The sequence below is a fragment of the Aegilops tauschii genome, chromosome 4 (assembly GCF_002575655.3).
Source record: "Aegilops tauschii subsp. strangulata cultivar AL8/78 chromosome 4, Aet v6.0, whole genome shotgun sequence".
NCBI lineage: Eukaryota > Viridiplantae > Streptophyta > Magnoliopsida > Poales > Poaceae > Aegilops > Aegilops tauschii.
The window spans coordinates 347,223,890-347,245,365 of NC_053038.3; the positions used below are offsets into that span (position 1 = coordinate 347,223,890).

The 21,476-nt window shown below is 41.1% G+C and overlaps 1 long non-coding RNA gene across 1 annotated transcript; it reads right to left on the reverse strand.

Annotated features, from left to right (window-relative positions):
- Window positions 1-1,472: 1,472 nt before the first annotated feature.
- Window positions 1,473-4,316, reverse strand: LOC109738439 (uncharacterized). Its single transcript, XR_012182110.1, has 2 exons — window positions 3,579-4,316; window positions 1,473-2,669 (listed from the first exon to the last, which is right to left on the reverse strand). It is a non-coding gene; the product is annotated as an uncharacterized lncRNA (long non-coding RNA).
- Between the last annotated feature and the right edge of the window lie 17,160 nt (window positions 4,317-21,476).

Genomic DNA, 21,476 nt, shown 5'->3' on the forward strand with positions numbered 1-21,476 from the left:
CTTGCCAAGTATGATGTTAACCATAGAATTGCATCACCTTATCATCCTAGCACAAATGCCCGTGCGTTGCAACGGGGAGAACAGCAGTTCTTATGAACCACGATTTGGTGCCACGGAAAATGATTCAAACATATGATTACGTTACATGGATAACAAAAAGGAACATTGGTTTTTAAAAATCTCGCTCATCCATTATTGTGAAAAAAGAATGTCTTCTTGTAAAGCCAATATTTAGGGTCAAGATGACTTCATGAGAATTGTCACTTCCGAACTGGTCCTAATTGTTTTGTTTAGCTTTGGTGTTAACGTCAGCCAAAATTATACTATATGGTGTGATGTGAGCCTATTCTCAGCCAAAATTATACTATATGGTTGGATGTGAGCCTATTCTCACCGGAATTCGTTATGAAGCTATGCCGCTCGCTGAACCTGGTCTTTGGTGATCGATGGGCGGTCCTCATCGCTTTGGTGACTCTTCAGGTTGAAGGGCAGCCTTCCGCGGCGACGGCGAGGTGAAACCTACACGGACCTGATCATGTTTGTGTCTCTCAGTTTGAGGTCCTTTCTACAAAAGTCTAAGAAGATGTGTATATTATATGTGATGTATCATGTGTAATTATAATGATGATAAAGCTCCGATATCGCTCCCTCTGTTAAAAAAGCTCCGGAAATAGCTCATCTAAATAAATAATCACATAATCTTACATCAAGCTCCCACATACATATAAAATCACGGCCATTTGATATTCAATCGCCAATTCATTATTTCTCCAGTGAACCTTTTTATTCTATTTTCTCGCTGGCTCTATGGGGAATAGCAAGGTCACGGCAACCAGATTGTTATATACTACCTCCGTCCTAGTTTATTGGTCCCCTTTGTAATTTGTGCCAAATTTTGACCAAATATTTAACTAATAAAATGTTAATGCATGTCAAAAAATTTATATTGTTGGATTCGTATTTGAACATAGTTTCCAAAGATATACTTCGTCCGTCCGGAAATACTTGTCATCAAAATGGATAAAAAGAGATGTATCGAGAACTAAAATACATTTAGATACATCTCCTTTTATCCATTTTGATGACAAGTATTTTCGGACGGAGGAAGTAGTTTCTTGTGACATGCATGAACATTTTGTTAGTTAAATTTCTGGTCAAAATTTGGTACAAAATACAATGAGGACCAGTAAACCAGGACGGAGGTAGTAACATACCCCATCTGTCCGGAATTACTTGTCACACAAATGGATAAAATTGAATGTATCTAAAACTAAAATATGTCTAGATACATCTATTTCTCCGATAAGTATTTCCGGACGAACAGAGTATCATACATTACCACTGCAATCTACAATCTATATGATAAACAATAGTAGCCCACTAGAATCTGCTCTGTCCTGGAAAATCCACAACAATGAATCAAATATTTCATCTACAAATAAAAATCAAGAACATTTTTTCTAATTAATTAAGCTCATCAACATCTTTGTTTACTTACCTTATACTTCTTCCGTTCCCAAATATAAGTCTTTTTAGAGACTTCCAACAAGTGACTACATACGTAGCAAAATGAGTGAATCTACACTCTAAAATATGTCTACATACATCCGTATGTTGTAGTCCATTTGAAATGTCTAAAAAGACTTATATCTAAAAAGACTTATATTTGAACGGAGGGAGTATCATCCAAACTGATGTCAGATTCGTTAATACAACATAATAGTAATACATATGGCTTGACCTTCTCAAAACTTTCTATGTTGTATCATCTAGAAACAAAAATCAAGAACAATTTTTTTGAATTAATTAAGCTCATCAGGATATCTGTTTACTTTCCTTATATCATCCTAACCGATGCTAGATTCGTTAATACAACATAATAGTGGTACATACGGCTTGGCCTTCTCAAAACTGTCGATGTTGTACCCACCTAGTGCATCTCTGAAGCGGTCAATGCAGGGGAAATTTCTGCTAGAAGATGATGTTGCCTTTGCACTTGTTCCAACAGACGTACTATTAGTCAAACAATAAAATTACAAATGAAGTATGTAAAAGTAAAGATTCAGACAGTCAGCAAATCACAATCAGCTTTTACTGCCACCACTATAAAGCTTGTAAAATTACTAAAACATAAGTTAAAACTGTAATTTTAAAGCCAGTGGTGGCTTGGCAAGTAATAGCACTATGATGCTAATTTAGCAGAACCAAGCACCGGACAAAGAACATCTTATATGAGCGCATAAACACAAGGCTCCATATTCACAAAAGAAAATAAATTTCAATCTAGTGCTTGGTGCTTACATTGAGCTTGCAGCCAGGATAGCAAGAAAAGATTTCTCAACTCCGAAATAACAATTGATGATTCCTTTTCCATGTACATGAAAACATAATGTGCATGAAAAAGCAAGTTCAAATCTCTTGAGATATTTAACGGGAAGCAGCAGATGCTAATTACCTATACATGTATCCGTTATAGTTTGGCTAGCTAGTAGCAGAGGTAACTAAGCAGCAAGAGTTATTACAGTACCTTCCTTAGCTAGGTAGTGTGCAGCCATGTTGGCTGATCATGAAGTCCACCTGGTTTGGTTTCATTTATAGATTGGAGTACCATCTTGATCCCAACTGCTAAAGTAGACCTTTGTTTACAATCTATCTTTTATGGCAGATTACTGCGAGGGTAAGTTGACTAAGTCAGAAAAAACCGCTAATAATTCCTTGACCATGGTAACGAATATACTATAATGGAAATAAAGAACTCAGTTAGTAGAAAATTAGTTTTATGAGGAGCAAAGCATTCGTTAGCAAAACTGAGTTACAGTTTATAGAGTTGCAGAATTAGAGAAAGAAAGTGCGTCGAAACCGACAGTTGCAATGAAGAAGTATTGAATATAAACTGCAACTATGGATCGTTCACTTTGCATTGATTTTACTTGTGCGTGCAGAGAATAATTTCAATTCTAGTTTATGGTTCATGTATATGGAACACCTTCAGCCCAGCACCCCACAGGACTTGAGCCACCCACACATCAATCTCTTAGTGTACAATTTTTAGAATCACAAGCATATCTGCATGTAAGTGCTCGCTAGTATCCTAATATAACAGCCAAAAATGATACACCAAGTTCCCAACTGTCTTAACTGACGGACAACAATAGTTCCACTTCCACATGGAAGTTGAAGTTGACTGACCTAATGATGTGCTCATAAGAATGATTTCTGTCAAGTCATGAGCAATTGTATGAAGTGGATTTCAAAGTTCTGTTTGAACAGAAAAGCCATGAGCAATAAACGATGCCTGCACATGTACTAATTAGGGGTCATCACGGAATGGAAGGAGGTCTACAATAGTACTCTGCCGACAAGACTCACATCTCATTCCTGTAGGAAGCGTTTTGGCATACTTTGATATGGTTAGATGTATAGGGATGTAGGATTCTGCTTCTCCTGATGCGCTGATGCATCTTTGCTGAGTAGTGTAATGGATGGTGTTGATGTATCCCAAACTCCATTTTCGTCCCTTTTATCGAAAATGACATGACTAACATCTAACTGAAGTTAATACAGGAGCAGTAGTGTACCAGAGGTCATGGATGGAGGAGGGCTCGGGAAAGGATGAAGTCGAGGATGCGGGACGACCATCAGCCAGTTCCAGCCGCTGCAGGGCGTGCGAGCTCCCCGTGGTCGGAGTCCATGACATCCGCGGCGGCGATGAGCCATCGGAGACGGCCAAGGTGGGCGTTTGTGCGCCGAACCAACCAGCGCAGCCGCCCAAGCGGGAGCTTGCTCTCGAGTTTCCCTCCCTCGCTCCCTCCCGATCCGCCCGAGGAGAGGCGCTCCTCGCGCGCGAGACCAGCGCCCTCGCACTCCTGCGCCCGTCCGCCGTCACCCAGCTCCGACGAGCTCCTGCCTCGGTCGCGGCACCGCTCCTATTTTCTGCCTTCTTCTCTCCCTCACCTCCCTTCCTGCCCAGAAGCCGCCGCTGCCATGGATCTGCCCGGGAAACCGTGTTCCCGCCTTCCTCGTCGTCACCAGTGCCTCCCCCTCGTCCTCCGCTGCGGCCATAGCCATCTCCGCCGCTGACAAGGGCGTCACCCCTCAGCCGAGCACGCGTCCAGGCGAGGCGGCCTCCATCCTCCGGCGCGAGCACGACAGCCGCCTTCCCGTCCTCCCCAGAGGCCATGGCCGTCTTCACCACAGGACAAGGGCACCGTCTGCCGAACGGACGGCAGGGATAGGACCGGCGGAGGTCGGAGTGGACTGCCGGAGGCGGAGGCCCGCAAGGGTACCGGTGGGCTGAGGCCCAGACGGATCAGGGGAGAAGTCAGTTAAAACAACAGCGACCTACAGAAATTTTGACGACCGACGAAACTATACCACCTCGCATATATGTTTTAAATTCAAACTAAAAACATAAATTCACGAGAAGAAGCGTATTATGACAATGAACCCATGGAGTCAATCCGTGCTTTATTATTATTAGGGAAAGATGAAGGCATTGTCTTGGGTCATAAAATTTCTGAAAAAGGTATTGAAGTGGACCAAACTAAGGTTGATGCCATTGAGAAAATGACATGTCCTAAGGACATCAAAGGTATTCGTAGTTTTCTAGGTCATGCTGGTTTTTATAGGAGATTTATCAAATACTTTTCTAAAATTTCTAGGCCTCTTAATAATCTTTTGCAAAAGGATATTCCTTTTGTTTTTTATGATGATTGTCTTGAAGCCTTTGAAACACTCAAGAAAACCTTAATATCTGCACATATTGTTCAACCACCTGATTGGAACTTGCCTTTTGAAATTATGTGTGATGCTAGTGATTATGTTGTTGGTGCTGTTCTAGGACAAAGAGTTGATAAGAAATTGAATGTTATCCATTATGCTAATAAAACTCTAGATAATGTTCAAACAAATTATGCTACTACTAAAAAAGAATTCTTAGTAGTGGTGTTTCCTTGTGATAAATTTAGACCTTATATTGTTGATTTCAAAGTAACTGTTCACACAGGCCATGCTGCTATTAAATATCTTATGGAAAAGAAAGATGCTAAACCTAGACTTATTCATTGGGTTCTCTTGTTACAAGAATTTGATTTACATATCATTGATAGAAAAGGAGCTGAGAACCCAGTAGCCGATAACTTGTCTAGGCTTGAAAATGTGCTTGATGACCCACTACCTATTGATGATAGTTTTTCTGATGAGCAGTTAGCTGCAATAAATGTTGCTAATAGTACTCCTTGGTATGCTGACTATGCTAATTACATTGTTGCTAAATATTTACCACCTAGCTTTACATACCAGCAAAAGAAAAATTCTTCTATGATTTAAGACATTATTTTTGGGATGACCCACATCTTTATAAAGAAGGAGTACATGGTATTATTAGACGTTGCATACCTGAGTATGAATAGGGACAAATCCTACGGAAAAGTCACTCCGAGGCTTATGGAGGGCATCATGCTGGAGATAGAACTGCTCACAAGGTATTGCAATCTGAATTTTATTGGCCTACTCTCTTCAAGGATGCACGTAAGTTTGTCTCTTCTTGTGATGAATGTCAAAGAATAGGTAATATCGGTAAGCGTCCAGAAATTCCTATGAATTAGTCACTTGCTGTTGAACCATTTGATGTTTGGGGATTTGATTACATGGGACCTTTTCCTTCCTTTAATGGGTATACACATATTTTGGTTGCTGTTGATTATGTTACTAAATGGGTAGAAGCCATTCCAACCAGTAGTGCTAATCACAACACCTCTATTAAAATGCTTAAGGAAGTTATTTTCCCAAGGTTTGGAGTCCCTAGATATTTAATGACTGATGGTGGTTCACACTTTATTCATGGTGCTTTCCGTAGAATGCTTGCCAAGTATGATGTTAACTATAGAATTGCATCACCCTATCATCCTCGGTCTAGTGGTCAAGTTGAACTTAGTAATAGAGAAATAAAATTAATTTTGCAAAAGACTGTTAATAGATCCAGGAAGAATTGATCTAAGAAATTAGATGATGCACTTTCGGCTTATAGAACAGCATATAAAAATCCTATGGGTATGTCTCCTTATAAAATGGTTTATGGAAAAGCTTGTCATTTGCCTCTTGAGTTAGAACATAAAGCATTTTGGGCAGTTAAAGAGCTCAACTATGATTTCAAACTTGCTGGTGAAAAGAGGTTATTTGATATAAGTTCTTTAGATGAATGGAGAACCCAAGCTTATGAAAATGCAAAGTTATTCAAAGAAAAAGTTAAAAGGTGGCATGACAAAAGAATTCAAAAGCGTGAGTTCAAAGTTGGAGAATATGTTCTTTTGTACAACTCTCGTTTTAGATTTGAAGGTACTAACCCAAAGGTTGTCAATGGGCAACGAATAAAGCATCATATCTCAGGCACGCCTATTAATGTTGAAAGTAATATCATCCAAACTTTGACACCGGAAGAACACATAAAAGAGTCCTTCCGGAACACTCCACAATCGTGAAAATAAAGAGGTACGTGATACGGTAAGTAAACGGACTCCAAAAAATCCGCAAAAATATTTTTTATCAGTTTTGGAATATTTTAGAATTTTGGAAATAAAGAAACTCCCAGGAAGCGTCCCCTGGTGGGCACAAGACACCAGGGCACGCCAGGCTTGCCTAGCGCGCCCAGGTGGGTTGTGCCCACCTGGGACACCTTCCGTACTCCGTTTTTCTTCCATATGCTTGTCCTCCAAGATAAAAAAATTTATATATACTTCCCGAACCTATTAACCACCGTATCGCAGAGAAATCCTCTGTCCTCTTTTCTTGATGTTTCCTGCGCAGTTTTGAAAGTATGTCGTCCCAAGACTCCGACGGACAGAGCTATGTCTCACATCTTATTGCTGACCCAAAGACCTATAAGGACCTATCTCCTTATGGTCGAACTTGGGATGATGAGGAGGATGCTCACTTGATGAGGGTCAATGATTCAAGCTCGGAGGAGGAAGATGTTCCTCTACCTCAACCCGGGGATATGCATATAGAGTTCAAGAAATCCAGCCTCCCTAAACGACCTAACCGATCTATTCCTTCTCGTTTTCGGCAGAAAAGCAAAGGGGATTTATGTGAAAAAATCTTGAAGTTGGAGTTGGAGGTCGACGACCTGAAAGAAGAAATTGCTCTCCTCAACTACAATATGAAAAAGTTGAAGGAAAAATTGTCATCACCACCACCATCTTCTTCACCACCAAAAGAGAATTGAGTATCGGGTATGGGCACTCCCCTTGGCTTCCGCCAAGCTTGGGGGAGGTGCCCCGGTATCGTATCATCCCATTATCTTATTGCTTTTACTTATTTTACTTCGATCTTTTGCATTAGATGAATAAAATTTTAGTTCGATCCTTTCTCCCTTGAGAGTTTGCTTAGTGATCTATCCTTGTAATCGTGTGCAAGTTATATAATAAAGTCAGTTTGAGTTTTTTGCTTTCTTTACTTTCATGTTGCAAATAAAGAAAAGAAATAAGAAAGAAAAAGAGAAAGGAAATAAAAAGGAGAAAGGAAATAAATCAATAAGATCATATACTAATCCTATGGTAGGTAATAGCACCACATAAGGAAAAGTATAAGTAGAAAATTTTATTAGATATTGACAAACATAGCATTAGTCAATGATGCAACTCATGAAAGAATTAATAAGGGAAGAGAAGATTCACATATAGATATACTATCCTAGAAATCTTTTGTGATTGTGAGCCCTCATCAAGATATTATATGCCAAAATTGTTGACGTTGGACAAGGAAGACAACTTAATGATTTATGTTTGTTTACATTCACATAGAAGTCATATTGTCATAGATCCTTCAACATGTGGTGCTTTCCCCCTATCTTTGCTAACCAAAAATTCCGCACTAATTAGAGATACTACTTGTGCATTCAAAAACCCTTAAACCCAAATCTTATTTTCAAGTGTCCACCATACCTACCTAGGGATTGAGCAAGATCCCTCAAGTAAGTTGTCAGCGGTGCAAAAAAGGCAATAAAAATTGCTTCTAAAAGTGTGAGATCATTTAATGTAAGAGAAAATTGAGTGTTGTACGAACTTGGATGATAAAGAATAAAAGCGACAGACTGCATAATAACGGTTGTCATCTTAAGGGGCAATACAACATGACGTTCTCTTGCACTAAGGGATTGATCATACAAACCAATAAGCGCATGGCAACCTTTGCTTCCCTCTGCGAAGGGTCTATTCTTTACTTTTATGCACTTACTTTTATGCAGAGAGTCAAAGTTTTCCTTCTATTCCTTTTATTTTTCTCCTTTGGCAAGCATCATGTGGTGAGGAAAGATCTAGGCACATTTGTCCAGTTGAATATAGATAGCATGAGTTATTATTGTTGACACCACCCTTGAGGTGAATATGTTGGGAGGCAAAACTATAAGCCCCTATCTTTCTATGTGTTTGGTTGAAACGTTTTGCTCATGGGTACGAGGTGAGTGTTATCAATCATAGAAGACTATATGATGGTTGAGTATGTGGACTTGCCTAAAGGCTCCGACACGTGACCCTTCCTGAAAAGATGATGAATTGCAGTTGCGAAGTTGACTGAGAACATAGTTTGTTAGTTTCTAATAGAGTTTTTGCTTTATATTTTGATTGTGTGATGAACTATTACTTATTCATGAGAAGTATATGATAAAAGTCCTATGTTTAATTTTGTTGCTGTCATAATAATCAACATGATGCTTCTGTGTCCGTGTTTTGTTTTAATCGACACCTCTCTCTCAAAGCATGTGGACATGTTTTCCGATTTTGGTTTTCGCTTGAGGACAAGCGAGGTCTAAGCTTGGGGGAGTTGATACGTCCATTTTGCATCAAGTTTTCTTATTGTTATTTATAATGTTTTTATCCATAATAATGCTTTTTGGAGTAATTCTAATGCCTTTTCTCTCATAATTTGCAAGGTACACACCAAGAGGGAGAATTCCGGCAGCTGGAAATCTGGACCTGGAAAAGCTACATCACGCCACCTATTCTGCACAACTCCAAATAAGCTGAAACTTCACAGAGATTTTTTATGGAATATTTAAGAAATACTGGAGCCAATAACCACCAGAGGGCGGCCACTAGGTGGGCACAACCCACCTGGGCGCGCCAGGCCCCCCAAGCACGCCCTGGTGGGTTGTGGCCTCCTCGGCCCACCTCTGGTGCCCATCTTATGGTATATAAGTGATTTTGACCTAGAAATAATAAAGGAGAGACTTTCGGGACAGAGCGCCGCCGTCTCGAGTTGGAACTTGGGCAGGAGCAGTTTTGCCCTCTGGCGGAGCGATTCCGCCAGGGGAACTTCCCTCCCGAAGGGGGAAATCATCGTCATCATCATCACCAACAACTCTGCCATCTTGGGGAGCGCAATCTCCATCAACATCTTCAACAGCGCCATCTCATCTCAAACCCTAGTTCATCTCTTGTGTTCAATCTTGTTACCGGAACTATAGATTGCTGCTTGTGGGTGACTAGTAGTGTTGATTACATCTTGTAGTTGATTACTATATGGTTTATTTGGTGGAAGATTATATGTTTAGATCCAATATGCTATTTAATACTCCACCAATCATGAACATGTTTATCATTTGTGAGTAGTTACTTTTGTTCTTGAGGTCATGGGAGCTCATGTTGCAAGTAATCATGTGAACTTGTTATGTGTTCAATATTTTGATAGTATGTATGTTGTTATTCCCTTAGTGGTGTCATGTGAACGTCGACTACATGACACTTCACCATATTTGGGCCTAAGGGAATGCATTGTGGAGTAGCAATTAGATGGTGGGTTGCGAGAGTGATAGAATCTTAAACCCCAGTTTATGCGCTATTTCGTAAGGGACCGATTGGATTCAAAAGTTTAATGCTATGGTTAGAATTTATTCTTAATACTTTTCTCGTAGTTGCGGATGCTTGCGGGAGGGTTAATCATAAGTAGGAGGTTTGCTCAAGTAAGAACAGCACCTAAGCACCGGTCCACCCACGTATCAAATTATAAAAGTAGCGAACACAAATCAAACCAACATGATGAAAGTGACTAGATGAAATTTCCGTGTACCGTCAAGAACGGTTTGCTTATCATAAGGGACCGTTTTGGCCTGTCCTTTGCCTCAAAAGGATTGGACTACCTTGCTGCACTTTTGTTACTACTACCGTTACTTGCTCATTACAAATTATCTTGCTATCAAACTACTCCGCTACTTACAATTTCAGCACTTGCATACATTACCTTACTGAAAACTACTTGTCATTTCCTTCTGCTCCTCGTTGGGTTCGACACTCTTACTTATCGAAAAGAGCTACAATTGATTCCCTATACTTGTGGGTCATCAATGTACATGCATGACAAAAATCGTGACCTACTATGACAAACACGTATCATTACGGAAGTGTTTTTTTTGTAGTGTTGCATGCGATACAACCGCCCATTCACTACCGCTGCCACTACCGCTTATGCAAAGCCTTCTCGAATGAATTGCTCCCTCGCAGAAGTGGGGCGGCAGTGCAACGGTGGTTGTACTCCCCCCACTACCCCATGTGCTCTACTTAATGCACCCTAAGTGGTACTACCCTTAGGGCAAGCGGTAGTACCGCTCCAGCGGCACTACCACATCGGGGCACTCTGCCCGTGCATTCAGTCTGCGTACTACCGCCAGAGTGGTAGTACCACTCCCCTAAGCGGTAGTACTGCTTAGTGCAGGTTGTGAGCAATGTAACGGTTGGAATCTTTCCCACTATATAAAGGGGGGTCTTCTTCCCCACCTCTTCCTCCCCCAAACTCCATTGTTGCTCAAAGATCCATTTTCGCCCGATCTCTCTCCCTATCCAATCAAACTTGTTGATTTTCTAGGGATTTGTTGAGAGGGCCCCGATCTAACTTTCACCAAGAGAAATTTGATTACACACACTAATCCCTTGCGGATCTTGTTACTCTTGAGTGTTTGAGCACCCTAGACGGTTGAGGTCACCTCAGAGCCACAATCCATTGTGGTGAAGCTTCGTGGTGGTGTTGGGAGCCTCTAATTCGGTTGTGGAGATTGCGCCAACCTTGTTTTTAAAGGTTTGGTCGCCGCCTTCAAGGGCACCACTAGTGGAATCACGGCATCTTGCATTGTGCGAGGCGTGAGGAGAATACGGTGGCCCTAGTGGCTTCTTGGGGAGCATTGTCCCTCCACGCCGCTCCAACAGAGACGTACTTCCCCTCAAAGGGAAGGAACTTCGGTAGCACATCCTCGTCTTCACCGGCTCCACTTGTGGTTACTTTTTACCTTTACTTTGGGCAAGCTTTACTTATGTTTTATCCCTTGCTTGCTTGTGTTGTTTTTGTAGGTAGCATCATATAGGTTGCTCACCTAGTTTCATATCTAGACAACCTATTTGTTGTTAAACCTAATATGTTAAGAAAAGCAAAAAAAATGGTAGTTGCTTATTCACCCCCTCCTCTAGTCAACCATATTGATCCTTTCACTACGATTGTGGAATGGGCGGGGTTTGTCATCAGTTTGCACATTGACATGTGACCTCATGCTAAATTAACCAGCTATTCTTGTTGTGCAGTTCCACTAAAATCAACCAACTTCATGTGTAGCTTGTAGGATTTCACGTTTATATGTTGCAACGCCTTGAACATATCGACAGCTCTTTTCTTGTAGCTAGTTTGGTGCCTCAAGGTGGCAATGAATGATTCAAGAACCATTCAATGTGTTGTGCATGATGAAGTATTATGGAGGTCAAGAACCATCCCGACACTTTGTGCAGTTCCACTGAAATCCAGTTGAGCATCCTTGTTTGCATAAATACAGAAAAGGTGATTAGTATGACTCAAACTGTATTTAAATTCAGAGATGACTAGTTATGAGTTCACATTATTGGATAGTGTATTAATTAGTATTCCATAACTAGCACTTCACACTTTACAGTTTAAACATGCAGCTACATGGTCCATGCAGAACACACATTTAAAAAATGGAACTCACCAGAAAGAACTCTACAACAACGTTGTACTTGCCCATCATAGCAACAAAGATCGGGATCTCCGAGTGTATAGATTGGACCTTCTGCTTCACCACTTCCTTCTGAGCTGATGTTAGTTTGGTCTTGTGGGCGTTAATGTAACCATCCTTCAACTGCCCCTTCTGATATTAAGATAGACTGGCCTTCTTATTCCTGACATAACCGGAACTAGGCACTTCACGTAGTACATATTCTTCTTCAGAGGAGGAAGATTCCGTTGTGCAAAGACAAGAGAACAACTAAATGCTAGCTATAAAAATATGAGAATGATTTGCAAGGGAAGGTATATCTACAATCGTAAATTGATACATGATGACTCGCAGGAGGAAATACTTATCACAATGTTGTTGTCTTGACATGACTTGTCCATTTCCAGTTGGAGACCTGGTGAATCTGTTGGCATCCCTTTCACTATGATAAATGGCTACATTTGTATGGCATCCCTTTTTGTTGCTGGTGACTCTGGCAGTACCATTCGTGTGGGCTGAGGATGAAAATGAGAACTTATCACAGTATCAGTAGCACTTATGCACCTTTTTTGCACATGAGGCAGAAAAGGATCCACGAGAACTGATGATGCCTTCTCATAGCCTAGTTCATCAAAGATTATGACATTAAACTGAGTGCTACCATTATATCTAAATACGATGGCGTCACCCATCTCTAGACCAAAGGTATCAACGAATTTCCCCCATCCCATTGTAAGGACAAGCTTTTCATTGTTCTTGGCAACTCCAATTTCATAACTGCAATGATTTCGTGTTTCAAGTATCATGTCTCTTGGGAATTCACCCTTGAAACACTAAACAAATCATTCAGGGATGACCTGGAGAGGAACAATGAATATTTTTGTTTGAAAAATGGATCCTAAACAGGATAAAAAGAGATACTCTCTATAATAAATAAAAATGTCCGTTCAATATATCTGACTATATATCATACCAAGTGAAATAGAGAAGACTACTATCATAGGAACAATGTGAATGACAAAAGAATAGTACTAGTTGATAAAATATAAGCTCACAAAGAGAAGCATCTTCATATCTTAACGGGAAAAGGTGCAATACAATAGCTTCAATTGAACATTTACTCAAAACAGTACCATAATATAAGTAGCACAGCATGACAAAGCACGATCATGTGGATGAAGGCTGGTACTGACCTCTCTCTGGAAAATTATCTGAGACCAAGTTCATTTTCAGGTCCTAGTATCTTGCCATGAGGGGAATTTGTTCAAACTTTTTCAAGTCCTTGAGAGAGGCAGCAGAGAAACTGCCCTAGTCATTCCAATATTTTCTTGTGTAGCTCAAATAAAATTAAGCATCCCTATTTGCTCGCAAAAAAGAAAAAGAAATATTTAAAACATGGCATTACATTAACAATGGGACTAACTGATGAAATGTATACTCACAAAGAGATGCATTTTCATTATCCTCATGGGAAATGATATGGTAGCAAGGACAACAGCTCTACTTGAATTGTATTATTACTTCATTTTAACAGTGGCTCTAACGGTCGCAAAATAGTGCCTCAATTTATTAGCAGCCTTAGATTAACATGCAAAACAATAGCACATTCTGATGAAAGTAGCTAAACAGTAGCACAATACCAATAGAGATGACAAAGCTCAGTCATATGGATGAAGGCCGTGGGCTGATACCAACCTTCGTTAGGAGGCTTATTCCAGACTTGCACCATATAGATGAAGCACTTCACTGGAAGCCATTCGTTAGTATCTTGTGCAGTTCCGCTAAAATTTATGTTATCTGCTGATAACCCACAAGTATAGGGGATCGCAACAGTTTTCGAGGGTAGAGTATTCAACCCAAATTTATTGATTCGACACAAGGGGAGCCAAAGAATATTCTCAAGTATTAGTAGCTGAGTTGTCAATTCAACCACACCTGAAAGACTTAATATCTGCAGCAAAGTTTTTAGTAGCAAAGTAATATGGAAGTAATGGTAACAATGGCAAAAGTAACAGTAGCAGTTTTGTAGCGATTGTAACAGTGGCAACGGCAAATTAACTTAACAAAGATCAATATGTGAAAAGCTCGTAGGCAATGGACCAGTGATGGATAATTATGTCGGATGGCATTCATCACGCAACAGTTATAACCTAGGGTGACACAGAACTAGCTCCAATTCATCAATATAATGTAGGCATGTATTCTGTATATAGTCATACGTGCTTATGGAAAAGAACTTGCATGACATCGTTTGTCCTACCCTCCTGTGGCAGCGGGGTCCTAATGGTAACTAAGAGATATTAAGGCCTCCTTTTAATAGAGAACCGGACTAAAGCATTAGCACTTAGTGAATACATGAACTCCTCAAACTAGGGTAATCACCGGAAAGAATCCCAATTATTGTCACCTTGGGGTATGTGGATCATAACTCATAATAGGTGTCTACAACTTGCAAGATAGGATCAAGAACACAAATATATATTCATGAAAACATAATAGGTTCAGATCTGACATCATGGCACTCAGGCCTTAGCGACAATCATTAAGCATAGCAAAGTCATAGCAACATCAATCTCAAAACATAGTGGATACTAGGGATCAAACCCTAACAAAACTAACTCGATTACATGATAAATCTCATCCAACACATCACCGTCCAGCAAGCCTACGATGGAGTTACTCACGCACGGCAGTGAGCATCATGAAATTGGTGATGGAGGAAGGTTGGTGATGATGATGGCGACGAATCCCCCTCTCCGGAGCCCCGAACGGACTCCGGATCAACCCTCCCGATGAATAACGGGAGGCGGCAACGGCTCCGTATTGTAAAACGCGATGAATCCTTCTCTTTGATTTTTTCCTCCGCAGATGTGAATATATACAATTGGAGTTAGGGTCGGAGGAGGTCCAGGGGACCCACAAGCCACCAGGGCGCGCCCCCCAGGCTTGTGGCCATTGGGTGGACCCCCTCTGGATTATTCTTTCACGAGTATTTTTTATATATTCCAAAAATATTCTCCTTAAATTTTCAGGTCAATCCGAGAACTTTTATTTCCGCACAAAAATAACACCATGGCAATTCTGCTGAAAACAACATCAGTTTGGGTTAGTTCCATTCAAATCATGCAAATTGGAGTCCAAAACAAGGGCAAAAGAGTTTGGAAAAGTAGATACAATGGAGATGTATCATCTGCAAGCACGATCCCTGTTTGCAGAAGTAGAAATGAGGTGATGAAATCATAGAAAGACAACTACTTATTACATTAAGAGGGGCATCAAATCACAGTGCCAAAACAGTAGCAAAACATTGGCTCATTCCATGAGTGTCAATAAATTAAAATGCAAAAGAATATGATTACTTGTGTGATCACAGTTCCAGTGTTCATTACAACACCAAGATTTGATTCATATTCTTCTTCCACTTGTTCTTCCCCTTCATCACTTGGTTCATTGACAGACAAGCTTGGCTTTCAATGTAAGATTTGGCATGTCAATTAGGGAGCACAAGTATTTCAATAAACAATAGCATTAATTTTCTGATGACAGTAAAAAATAGAGGCAAACATTAGTAAAATGTCATTATCTTACCTCAATGGGATATTATGGTGCACATACGGATAGGAAATTTGATCTCGTTTTGTGTAGTTCCACGAAATCAAGGTCAAAATAGCAACTAGTAGAAGTTTTGATATTCTTGTTTGCACAAAGAGGTATAAAGGAAACAATTACTGACCAATAACGGTTGATAACTTGTACGCCCACAACAAAAAACATCTACCTTAACTTAATGGGAAAAAAGCAGGATAGTAGCAATTATCAAATAGTGTCATTGATTCATATTAACAGAGACATTGTCTTAACAATACATTGGTTAAACATGTACACCCACCGATCCACAATAAGTGTTGCAGTTTAGAACTAAGGTTCAATAATTACTTTTAAGACTATCATTGCTTAATTTTACCAGTGGCATTAGATTAACAAAAAGCTTAAACAATTGCATGGGAGAGTGGGAACAACAGCACCATGTGCTTCCATTGACGTATAAACGGGTGATGCAGAGTTTGTTGCAACAAAGAAACAAGCCACATATCTGAGTTGGTCTCATTTTTTTTCACTTAATGTGAAAAGATAGCAATACAATAGCTTCAATTAAACATTTTAATCAAAACAGTACCATAATATAAGTAGCACATCATGTCAAATCACATTGCACACTCATGTGGATGAAGGCTGGTATTGAACTCTCATGAGGGAGATTTAAAACGACTCATAAGCAAGATATCAAAGAAATTTGCCAACACAGATAGGAATTCTGATCTTCTTTTGTGCAATTCCACTAAAATTAAGCAATCAAGCAACATTGCCGGTGTGACATTTTACTTGAACAACACAAAACACTCTTAAAACAAAAGTGTTCTGTGCAGTGCACCAAAAGCTCACAATAGCAACGAGGAAATAGATATCCATATTTGCACAGAGGTAAAGAGGAAACAATTACTGGCCAATAATAGAGGATGACACATACGGCCACAAAAAGAAGCACCTAAGTATGTCTCGCTGCTCCTCCAATCATCGTTTTAATAAATAATGAAGTGCGGGCCATGCCAACTCGACCCAGGTGGGTGAGGACGAAACTCACGGCTCGGTCCAGTCAAGTGACGGACGAGACCTGCTCGATGTAGGATGAAATGCTTCTCCCGTACGATGCGATCGAAGGACGGATGAAAAATTGTTCAAACATACGAAATTACAGTGGTAAGAAACGCTTCTCCTTTTAATAGTAGGTGTATAGATATCACAATTGCAACTTGCATGAGACCAAACACATATTTTTTTGTCACAACCTGTTGATACCTACTTCCCTACATTCTCTCAGCCCCATGGTTTGTATCATAGCATGCATCACATAAGCATTCCTTAGAACTGTTAGAAGATATACATGAACATTATAGAGCTAACTGAAACATCAAGGTGCTAGAAGAGGTCAAAATTTATTGGTTTATATATATGTAAGCTGACAGTACACTGCTTGTAATGTAGAAACCTTAGCAAAACTTCTTAAAAGCATTCATCATTTCAAATATTGTGTGCGGGTGCAAAAGAAGAAGACAAAAAAGGAATCAACATAAGGAAGGAGTGTGATGACTTAGTCAAATGCATCAGGTTCTATGGGCAAGAAATATTGCATGAGCAGAAGATAAGGGAATGGAAGATCTTGCCGTTTCCAGACTAAGATGGCTCTGATTTGGGAGAAGTACACGCAGGGTAAGGCGAAGGGGAGCAACGACCATTCCGGTCAATTAGGTGGCAGCCGATGCACACATGGGAGAGGGAGTAGGGAAGGGAGCACAGCGGACCGACGGCCTTCGTCGCATAGGCTAGTGATTGCTTGTATCTACGTTGGTAATTCCCCGAAGAGGAGAGGATGATGCAGCACAACACTACTAGGGAAAAGCTTATAGGCAGACGCTTACTAGTAGCGTGGGTTTATACCCCTTGCTACTGCTACTTACTAGTAGCGCGAGTTTTTACCCCTCACTACTACTAAGTTGATAGTAGTAGCGCGGGTCTTTACCCCTCGCTACTACTAAGTTGTCTCTACTATGCCCCCCCTGGGACAATGCCATAGTAGTAGCGAGGGGTATAAAACCGTGCTACTACTGAGTTGATGTTGGGGAACGTAGTAATTTCAAAAAAAATCCTACGCACACGCAAGATCATGGTGATGCATAGCAACGAGAGGGGAGAGTGTTGTCTACGTACCCTCGTAGACCGTAAGAGGAAGCGTTATATCAACGCGGTTGATGTGGTCGTACGTCTTCACGATCCGACCGATCCAAGTACCGAAAGCACGACACCTCTGAGTTCTGCACACGTTCAGCTCGATGACGTCCCCGCCTTCTCGATCCAGCAAGAGGGGCGAAGTAGTAGATGAGTTCCGGCAGCACGACGGCGTGGTGACGGTGTTGGTGAAGAACAATCTCCGCAGGGCTTCGCCTAAGCACTACGGAAACTATGATGGAGGATAAACTAGAGGGGACGGGGTTGCCGGCACACGGCTTGGTGTTTCTTGATGTGTCTTGGGTGCTAGCCCTACCCCTCTATTTATATGTTGAGCCTTGGGGTCGAAACTTGGAGTAAAAGCTTCCACAAAGTCGGTTTCACCCGAAAGGCAAGAGTCCTTCTCGGACTCCAGGGCCAGACGCCAGGGTTCCCGGCGTCTGGACCCAGACGCCAGGGGCCCTGGCGTCTGGCCCCTGGACTCCGCAAAACTTCCTTTTGCGCTTTCCAAAAACCTCGTGGGCTTTCCCCTTTGGCCCAGATAAAGTGTTCTCGTGCCCAAACATTTCGGGAAACATCCGGAACCCCTTCCGATGGATTCCGGAACCTTTCCGGAGATCAAACACTACTATCCACATATCAATCTTTACTTCCGGACCATTCCGGAGTTCCTCGTCATATTCGTGATCCCATCCAAAACTCCGAACAACATTCGGTCACCAACATACATAACTCATAGTACTATATCGTCAACGAACGTTAAGCGTGCGGACCCTACGGGTTCGAGAACTATGTAGACATGACCGAGACACCTCTCTGGTCAATAACCAATAGCGGGACCTGGATGCCCATATTGGCTCCTACATATTCTACGAAGATCTTTATCGGTCAGACCGCATAACAACATACGTTGTTCCCTTTGTCATCGGTATGTTACTTGCCCGAGATTCGATCGTCGGTATCTCAATACCTAGTTCAATCTCGTTACTGGCAAGTCTCTTTACTCGTTCTGTAATACATCATCCCGCAACTAACTCATTAGTTGCAATGCTTTCAAGGCTTATAGTGATGTGCATTACCGAGTGGGCCCAGAGATACCTCTCCGATAATCGGAGTGACAAATCCTAATCTCAAAATACGCCAACCCAACAAGTACCTTCAGAGACACCTGTAGAGCACCTTTATAATCACCCAGTTACGTTGTGACATTTGGTAGCACACAAAGTGTTCCTCAGGTAAACGGGAGTTGCATAATCTCATAGTCATAGGAACATGTATAAGTCATGAAGAAAGCAATAGCAACATACTAAACGATCGAGTGCTAAGCTAACGGAATGGGTCAAGTCAATCACATCATTCTCCTAATGATGTGATCCCGTTAATCAATTGACAACTCATGTCAATGGCTAGGAAACATAACCATCTTTGATCAACGAGCTAGTCAAGTAGAGGCATACTAGTGACACTCTGTTTGTCTATGTATTCACACAAGTATTATGTTTCCGGTTAATACAATTCTAGCATGAATAATAAACATTTATCATGATATAAGGAAATAAATAATAACTTTATTATTGCCTCTAGGGCATATTTCCTTCAGTCTCCCACTTGCACTAGAGTCAATAATCTAGATTACACAGTAATGATTCTAACACCCATAGAGCCTTGGTGCTGATCATGTTTTGCTCGTGGAAGAGGCTTAGTCAACGGGTCTGCAACATTCAGATCTGTATGTATCTTGCAAATTTCTATTCTCCCACCTGGACTAGATCCCGGATGGAGTTGAAGCGTCTCTTGATGTGCTTGGTTCTCTTGTGAAATCTGGATTCCTTCGCCAAGGCAATTGCACCAGTATTGTCACAAAAGATTTTCATTGGACCCGATGCACTAGGTATGACACCTAGATCGGATATGAACTCCTTCATCCAGACTCCTTCATTTGCTGCTTCCGAAGCAGCTATGTACTCCGCTTCACACGTAGATCCCGCCACGACGCTTTGTTTAGAACTGCACCAACTGACAGCTCCACCGTTCAATGTAAACACGTATCCAGTTTGCGATTTAGAATCGTCCGGATCAGTGTCAAAGCTTGCATGAACGTAACCATTTACGACTAGCTCTTTGTCACCTCCATAAACGAGAAACATATCCTTAGTCCTTTTCAGGTATTTCAGGATGTTCTTGACCGCTGTCCAGTGATCCACTCCTGGATTACTTTGGTACCTCCCTGCTAAACCTATAGCAAGGCACACATCAGGTCTGGTAAACAGCATTGCATACATGATAGAGCCTATGGCTGAAGCATAGGGAACATCTTTCATCTTCTCTCTATCTTCTGCAGTGGTCGGGCATTGAGTCTTACTCAACTTCACACCTTGTAACACAGGCAAGAACCCTTTCTTTGCTTGATCCATTTTGAACTTCTTCAAAACTTTGTCAAGGTATGTGCTTTGTGAAAGTCCAATTAAGCGTCTTGATCTATCTCTATAGATCTTGATGCCCAATATATAAGCAGCTTCACCGAGGTCCTTCATTGAAAAACTCTTATTCAAGTATCCCTTTATGCTATCCAGAAATTCTATATCATTTCCAATCAGCAATATGTCATCCACATATAATATCAGAAATTCTACAGAGCTCCCACTCACTTTCTTGTAAATACAGGCTTCTCCAAAAGTCTGTACAAAACCAAATGCTTTGATCACACTATCAAAGCATTTATTCCAACTCCGAGAGGCTTGCACCAGTCCATAAATGGATCGCTGGAGCTTGCACACTTTGTTAGCTCCCTTTGGATCGACAAAACCTTCCGGTTGCATCATATACAACTCTTCTTCCAGAAATCCATTCAGGAATGCAGTTTTTACATCCATTTGCCAAATTTCATAATCATAAAATGCAGCAATTGCTAACATGATTCGGACAGACTTAAGCATCTCTACGGCTGAGAAGGTCTCATCGTAGTCAATCCCTTGAACTTGTCGAAAACCTTTCGCAACAAGTCGAGCTTTATAGACAGTAACATTACCGTCAGTGTCCGTCTTCTTCTTGAAGATCCATTTATTCTCAATGGCTTGCCGATCATCGGGCAAGCCAACCAAAGTCCACACTTTATTCTCATACATGGATCCCATCTCAGATTTCATGGCCTCAAGCCATTTTGCGGAATCTGGGCTCACCATCGCTTCTTCATAGTTCGTAGGTTCGTCATGGTCTAGTAACATAACCTCCAGAACAGGATTACCGTACCACTCTGGTGCGGATCTTACTCTGGTTGACCTACGAGGTTCAGTAACAACTTGATCTGAAGTTTCATGATCATCATCATTAACTTCCTCACTAATTGGTATAGACGTCACAGGAACCGGTTTCTGTGATGAACTACTTTCCAATAAGGGAGCAGGTACGGCTACCTCATCAAGTTCTACTTTCCTCCCACTCACTTCTTTCGAGAGAAACTCCTTCTCTAGAAAGGATCCATTCTTAGCAACGAATGTTTTTCCTTCGGATCTGTGATAGAAGGTGTACCCAACAGTCTCCTTTGGGTATCCTATGAAGACACATTTCTCTGATTTGGGTTCGAGCTTATCAGGTTGAAGCTTTTTCACATAAGCATCGCAGCCCCAAACTTTAAGAAACGACAACTTTGGTTTCTTGCCAAACCACAGTTCATAAGGCGTCGTCTCAACGGATTTCGATAGTGCCC